Genomic DNA, 7,540 nt, shown 5'->3' on the forward strand with positions numbered 1-7,540 from the left:
ACATGACAAAACAAAAACAAAACAAAAATGGTCAGTGTCCATGGTCCCAGGTTTCAGAAACTAAGGCAGATGTCCATTTATACACACCAAATGATGATATGTGAATGTTTGAACATTCCTTCTCTGTGTACCTGTGCCATCTTCCCTTTACCGTACTTTAAAGAGATAATCAATGGCTACACTCTCATTTTGTACTCTACCAGTGCATTTGAAGCAACAGCTGTGTCTTTTGTAGATAATGTATAAGTACGTCCCGTTGCAGTTACAGGTTCCACTACCAGAAGCACATCCTGATGATCCATGACAAGTCTATCTGGTCTGAAGGGAATAGTGAAGGATGGAGATGGCCCATGAGGATGCAGGAAGTTCAGTTTCACCTCTCCAGTGCTCGGCATACATTCCTCAGCACATGCTAGCCACCAGTTGCCATCATATACAGCTACAACATACCCTTTGATGCTTGAAAATGTAACACATTCCTTTACTGAGCTCACTCTTTCAACTCTGCCTTCTCTGAATGCTGAAAATGGCCTAACTTCCACTGTGTCCATTGACAATGGGCAGAAGCTGTGTAGTTTTTGAGTACCTGGAATAGTTCTTGCAGATTCAAACCTTTTCAACAGGTTCTCAGCTTCATGATGGTACATCTCTGTTGTGTCAAACTGGCAATGGATGTTCTTGACATTATCCTTGACAAATTCAAACAGTTGGTATGGCGTTACAATTTAATTGTCAATAGGACGTTGCAGACTTGCTCGTGCAGCAAGCCATTTAACTGTCCCTCCAACGCCATCACATGGACCTTTGCCATGTGATGTGGCAAAAAAGTGCCACTCTGCAGGTATGTGAAAATCTGCCTCGTGGTGGCACAAATTTGTTGTGTTTTAAGGTTCTTATATTGTGCAGCACAGCCATCAGAAAAAATATAGGATCTTCTTTGGACGTTCTGTCATTGATGAAGTGTCACTGAGGAACTGAATTAGGAGCTTCTGAAACAGATGTACAGCAATTGTATCATGAATATTGCAGTCTGAAATAACAACAAAACAGATTTTTTTCCCCAGTTTCAACTGATCTTGGTAGTAGCATACAAATGGATGGATTGTGGCCTGCACTGGTTGTTCCAGTGAAATGATTGAATAGCATCTTGAATTACAAAACTATAGTTTTAAAAACGTTCCTGGTTCAAGGGAGTCAGTCAAGGATAATGTCAAGAACATCCATTGCCAGTTTGACACAACAGAGATGTACCATCATGAAGCTGAGAACCTGTTGAAAAGGTTTGAATCTGCAAGAACTATTCCAGGTACTCAAAAACTACACAGCTTCTGCCCATTGTCAATGGACACAGTGGAAGTTAGGCCATTTTCAGCATTCAGAGAAGGCAGAGTTGAAAGAGTGAGCTCAGTAAAGGAATGTGTTACATTTTCAAGCATCAAAGGGTATGTTGTAGCTGTATATGATGGCAACTGGTGGCTAGCATGTGCTGAGGAATGTATGCCGAGCACTGGAGAGGTGAAACTGAACTTCCTGCATCCTCATGGGCCATCTCCATCCTTCACTTTTCCCTTCAGACCAGATAGACTTGTCATGGATCATCAGGATGTGCTTCTGGTAGTGGAACCTGTAACTGCAACGGGACGTACACATTATCTACAAAAGACACAGCTGTTGCTTCAAATGCACTGGTAGAGTACAAAATGAGAGTGTAGCCATTGATTATCTCTTTAAAGTACGGTAAAGGGAAGATGGCACAGGTACACAGAGAAGGAATGTTCAAACATTCACATATCATCATTTGGTGTGTATAAATGGACATCTGCCTTAGTTTCTGAAACCTGGGACCATGGACACTGACCATTTTTGTTTTGTTTTTGTTTTGTCATGTGATGCTACAATGGTATTACCATATTATTAGTAAGTGGTCTGTATGACGCCATATTTGTGAGTCAAATTCTCTCTGAAATGAATAACAAACCGAACACCAGCATTTTAGGTGCTGCTCATGACATTGCCGGCTACGTTTGGACAAGGAACTGGCCATTTTAAAATATAGGTTTTTTAGATATTCAATTTTTTATTTTTCAATTTATCATAATTCATATTCTGAGAGTAGTTGTATTCCAAGGTGATTGTGTAATATGTAGAGCCAGAAAAGAGCTTTCAAACAACACCACAGGCATCTTATTGTGACTAACACTGACTGATATATTCAAGGCTGAATGTATAGTGTCCTACCCTCACATGTGAACCTTTCCTAGTCTGTTTCTCCCTTAATATTAGTGTCAGATTCAAACCAATGCAGTTCTGGGGTGCTACCTTGCTACTGAAAAGGCACACCAAGTATGATCGAAATCCGGGTCGGTCGGGTCCCAAAGTGTCTGATTTCACGTGAAATGACCCTATTGTTAAATGTCTTTAATATTGTGGTGTTATGGCCCTCTGACATCTTTAGCAATACTGATATTAGCTACTCTAAACAAATCATCATTCCCATAAAGCAAACTAACACAAGGTGTAGGCCTAAATAGAGTGTGTGAAAGTAATCAATATTTATTATTTGTTATTGTGGAAACCAAAATCGTACAGTGAAGTGTGTATGTGTGTGTGTGTGTGTGTGTGTGTGTGTGTGTGTGTGTGTGTGTGTGTGTGTGTGTGTGTGTGTGTGTGTGTGTGTGTGTGTGTGTGTGTGTGTGTGTGTGTGTGTGTGACAGACAGACAGACAGACAGACAGACAGACAGACAGACAGACAGACAGACAGACAGACAGACAGACAGACAGACAGGCAGGCAGGCAGGCAGGCAGGCAGACAGACAGACAGACAGAGATGGAGCTAGCAAAGTACTATGAGCAGGGAAGCTGACAAGGAGGACAAATTGGTCAGTTGTCCCGGGCCCAGGGATAGAAGGCTTTCATTACATGGTATGTGTGTGTTGGAATGGGGGGCCCATTCAGATGACTTTGCCCCGGGCCAGGCAAAAGCTGCCAGCGGCTGACTACAAGTTCATGATCTACTGTATTGTACGTCTTACTTTTGCTCAGTTATTCTCGCTCCTCTGTTCTGTTCACTGATTTCTTTCTGTGTTGATCTTGTGGCTCTGAGCGAAGGAGTCGCTCCACACCCACTTCACCTTCTCTCACCTCTCCTCTTGTCTTTTCTCTCTAGTCTTATCTCCAAAACAGATTCAGATGGTTTCTCCCGCCGCACTCGTTCGTCTTCCTATCTCTCTGTCTCTCATTTACACGCTCTGTCGACCCTTTTTCTCTCCACTCCTCTGTGTCTGTCAAACAGATTGCGCTGGTAACTCCCGGTCTTTCATTTCATTCTACCACCCTCCTTCTCTCTCTCCCTTTCTCTCTCTCTCTCTCTCTCTCTCTCTCTCTCTCTCTCTCTCTCTCCCTCTCTCTCTCTCTCTCTGTCTCTCTCTCTGACATCAATAAGACATCTAATTAAAAAACAACCAATTAATTTTGCAGTGGTTCACAACAGTGAAGCATCACAAGTGATTGTACGTACATGGTAACTAAAATCATTTCTAGTCATGTCAGCAGCTGTGTGTGTGATTAGCGGTAGCAGCAGTAGCAGCGCTAACAGCAGTAGCAGCAGTAGCAGCAGTGGTGGTGGTGATTAATTCTCCGTACCGAGGCCCAGGTGGATCTGTCTGCATGTGAGACAGGGAGTCTATAAGTGCACTGGGAGCCCATTGGTTTGGTCTGTTAATTAAGAGCTCTGTTCATCATAGTGCACTCCTCGCCACGATAACTCAAGATAACCATTCATGCCAGTTCACATCGGCCTATTGCTCGCTCTCTCTTTTTCTCTCTCTCTCTTTCTCTATCTCTCTTTCTCTCCCTCCATCTCTCTCTCTCTCTTTCTCTCTCTCTCTTTCTCTCCCTCCATCTCTCTCTCTCTCTCTCTCTCTCTCTCTCTCTCTCTCTCTCTCTCTCTCTCTCTCTCTCTATCTATCTATGTATCTATCTATCTATCTATCCCTCCATCTCCCACTCTCTCTCTCTAACCCCTCTCTCTCTCCCTCTTTTATAACCTCTTTCACCGTTCCTCGATTTCAATCTCTCACCTATAAATTATTCCATCTTTTCTTCTTATTTCTCCTTTGCCTTGTCTGACATGGTGAACTCCACACATACTGTAGTGCGTACTCGACAGACTCAGTCCGCGGTTGCTTGGGTTCAAGGCCATACGTGCAGAAACACATGAGGTGGGGAGCCGAGCCTGCGGGGGAGGGGAGGTTATTCAGCAGACCCACGACGTCACGTCACCAATGATAAATGTCCGCAGTAAATTACAAAGCACTTGGTGCGCCAACCGCACTGACTAATGAAAAGTAAAACATTGCTTACATAAAACCAAGAGTTTGACAGGAGGCAAGGTCACGCAAATAAAAAAAAATAACATAACCGATCAACAGCTACAGCTACAGACCGTGTCATTGATGCAGTTTAACCCTCCTGTTACCCTCAAATTTTGGAACATCCGTGATCCTTGGGGTCAATTTGACCCCAACCACTTAAATGTCTACAAAATCAGTATGAAACAACACTTTGGCACATGTTTATGTCTCAGATATGTATTATTGCTCTGTTGGTGACATAAAAAGTCCTTTCAATATATCCTAGCACCCCCACACATAGCCCACACACCAAAAAAACTTAACCATGACTAGGCGGAAATTAGAAAAAATAGCAATAAAATGTCATTAATTGGTCTAAAAACAGATGGACACAAATTATTTTAATTTTATTGGCTCCATATACTCCCTAAATATGAATTTCTATAACTTATAACATTTGAAAAGACAAAACAAATTTGATTATCAAGGATATTATCTATCTATTACCATATCGCTCAATTTGACCCTAAAAGAAATAGGCATATTTCCAAACATTCAGAAGGTTTTTTAAGTCCAACATTCATTTTTTTAATGTTTGAACGTGTATTTATAGCACAAGTGTAATAGTTAGGTAAGAACATGGATACATTGCCAACCAAGAGTTTCGGGAACAACATAGAAAATAATTGTTTTCTACATTGTTTCTACGCTTCAATTAGTGTGCACATAAGGAAAAAAGGTTTGCATGTGCTCCTTGTAGACATATTACATGTTCATGGTTGTGGGGTAATGTTTGAAGGAACAGGGCTAGCAACTTGTATGTTTACTTCTATTCACTATGTATGCCCACTGGAGAACTTGTGGTATGGATGTCAATGTGTATGTCCTTCACAAAAGTTACAGCTGTTGCTGTTCCTGCCTTTTCTATGTCAGGTAGCACCAGTTTATAGCCAAGGCTGCAGACAAAGATGTCAATTTGGAACACAATACTGAAATGAGGAGAAGAATAGCACCATTATATCTCTCAACATAGCAAACAACCTTGAGATCGTCTCCATCTAAAGAAGTACAATGGCTTGTCACCATCAGAACAGTCCATTTCAATATTTGGATCACAATCAGAAAGCTTCTCTTCAAATATACCATCACTTATAATTATATATGCTGGGCACAGAACAGCATGCACAGCAATGCTGACTATATGTGACCCTTCTTATACTAGTGTTTGTGTGTAGTGGGAGGGTGCAAAAGTAGCTCCCAGGGTACAGGAATGGGGGGAGGGTGTTGCTGTGGTGGGTGCCATGATGGTGCTTTGGGTACAACAAGGTTCAGTTGGTGTATTTTGTCAAAATGGCAATGCTGTATTAGCCACCAAAGTCCAAAATGTTGCCGTGAATTAGTTTTAGGCCTCCCTCATATCATTAGCATTTTTAGTTATCAGGGCCCAAACAAAAGCAAAATGTTCAGAAGAAACATGGCTGACTAGCTTATTTTCATGTATTTCACATTATCTAAACAGATTTTGACATGTATTTGCAAAATATGAATGTTCCATTTATGTTTTATGCACTTGAAACAATTGGGGTCAAATTGACCCCAAGGGACACGGATGTAACCTAAATGTGTACAGCACTTAGGGAAAATTTTTTAGCTGAAATTTCACTTTTTTCACATTCATCCCATATATTTAGGAAAAGTCATCAAAGATGAGGCAGAAGAAATATGTACTTCATGTATTTTTCAGGTGTTAAACATTGAAAGGGGTCAAATAGACCCCAAGGATAACAGGAGGGTTAATTTAATGGAAGTTTTACAGCCCAGTGAAAACAAAGAAAAAAAGATTTTGTAAGAGTTAATAACACACTACATGCTTTGAAAGAGTAGCAGAGAAAAAATGAGTTTCTTGTGCCCTTGTGAGCACAGCATTTGATTTGCTCTGAGCCACTGGTGCTGCTTTTAGTGTATTTTATTTTAGTGTATTTTATTTTAGTGTAGTGTAATGCACGCACACACACACACACATACACACACACACACACACACACACACACACACACACACACACACACACACACACACACACACACACACACACACACACACACACACACACACACACACACACACACACACACACACACACACAGGTGTCATTTTACTCTCTGCATCTCCACACATCGTGACTGTGCCACCCACTGACAGTGCTGTGGCTGGATGAGGATGCGTCGTGTTGGGGTGGAGCAAGAGACACATCAGGGCAAGAGTGACAGCAGCCATATGGTCAGATAACCAGCATGCCAACATACTCACACACACACCACACACACACACACGCACACACATGCACATGTGTGCGCACAGACACGCATACCCACATGCACACATACACACACACACACACACACACACACACACAAGCACGTATGCACACACACACACACACACACACACACACACACACACACACACACACACACACACACACACACACAACACACACACACACACACACATACACACACACACACACACACACACCCACACACACACACACACACACACACACACACACACACACACACATACACAGATAACCAGCATGCCGCACATACAGTACAGGATAACCACACTCACAGAAGCAATGCCACAAAATGATGTCTGCTATAGAGGCAAGAATACAGATAAACACTTTTAATGACACATAAGTGCGCACACACGCACGCACGCACATACACATGCACAAAAAACTCACTCACTCACTCACACACACACACACACACACACACACACGCATACGTGCACACACACACACACACACACACACACACACACACACACACACACACACACACACACACACACACACACACACACACACACACACACACACACACACACACACACACACACACACACCCCCACACACACACACACACACACACACACACACACACACACACACACACCTAGTATTTCTATTAAAGGGCAACTCCTGCCAATTTCAATGTGCTGTTGCATTGTTCACGCTACCCTTGACTTATCAGTACCCAGTGACGCCGCATTTTTTGGCTTATCCCTTTCCGAGATATGAGCTATTCTAATGGGGGCAACTTTTGTTTACATTTCAAAAAAACATTTTTATTTATTCCCAAAAACATCCAAAAGGTTATGCAACATCAGCAGACAG

This window comes from Engraulis encrasicolus, chromosome 14 (assembly GCF_034702125.1).
Source record: "Engraulis encrasicolus isolate BLACKSEA-1 chromosome 14, IST_EnEncr_1.0, whole genome shotgun sequence".
Taxonomy (NCBI): Eukaryota; Metazoa; Chordata; class Actinopteri; order Clupeiformes; family Engraulidae; genus Engraulis; species Engraulis encrasicolus.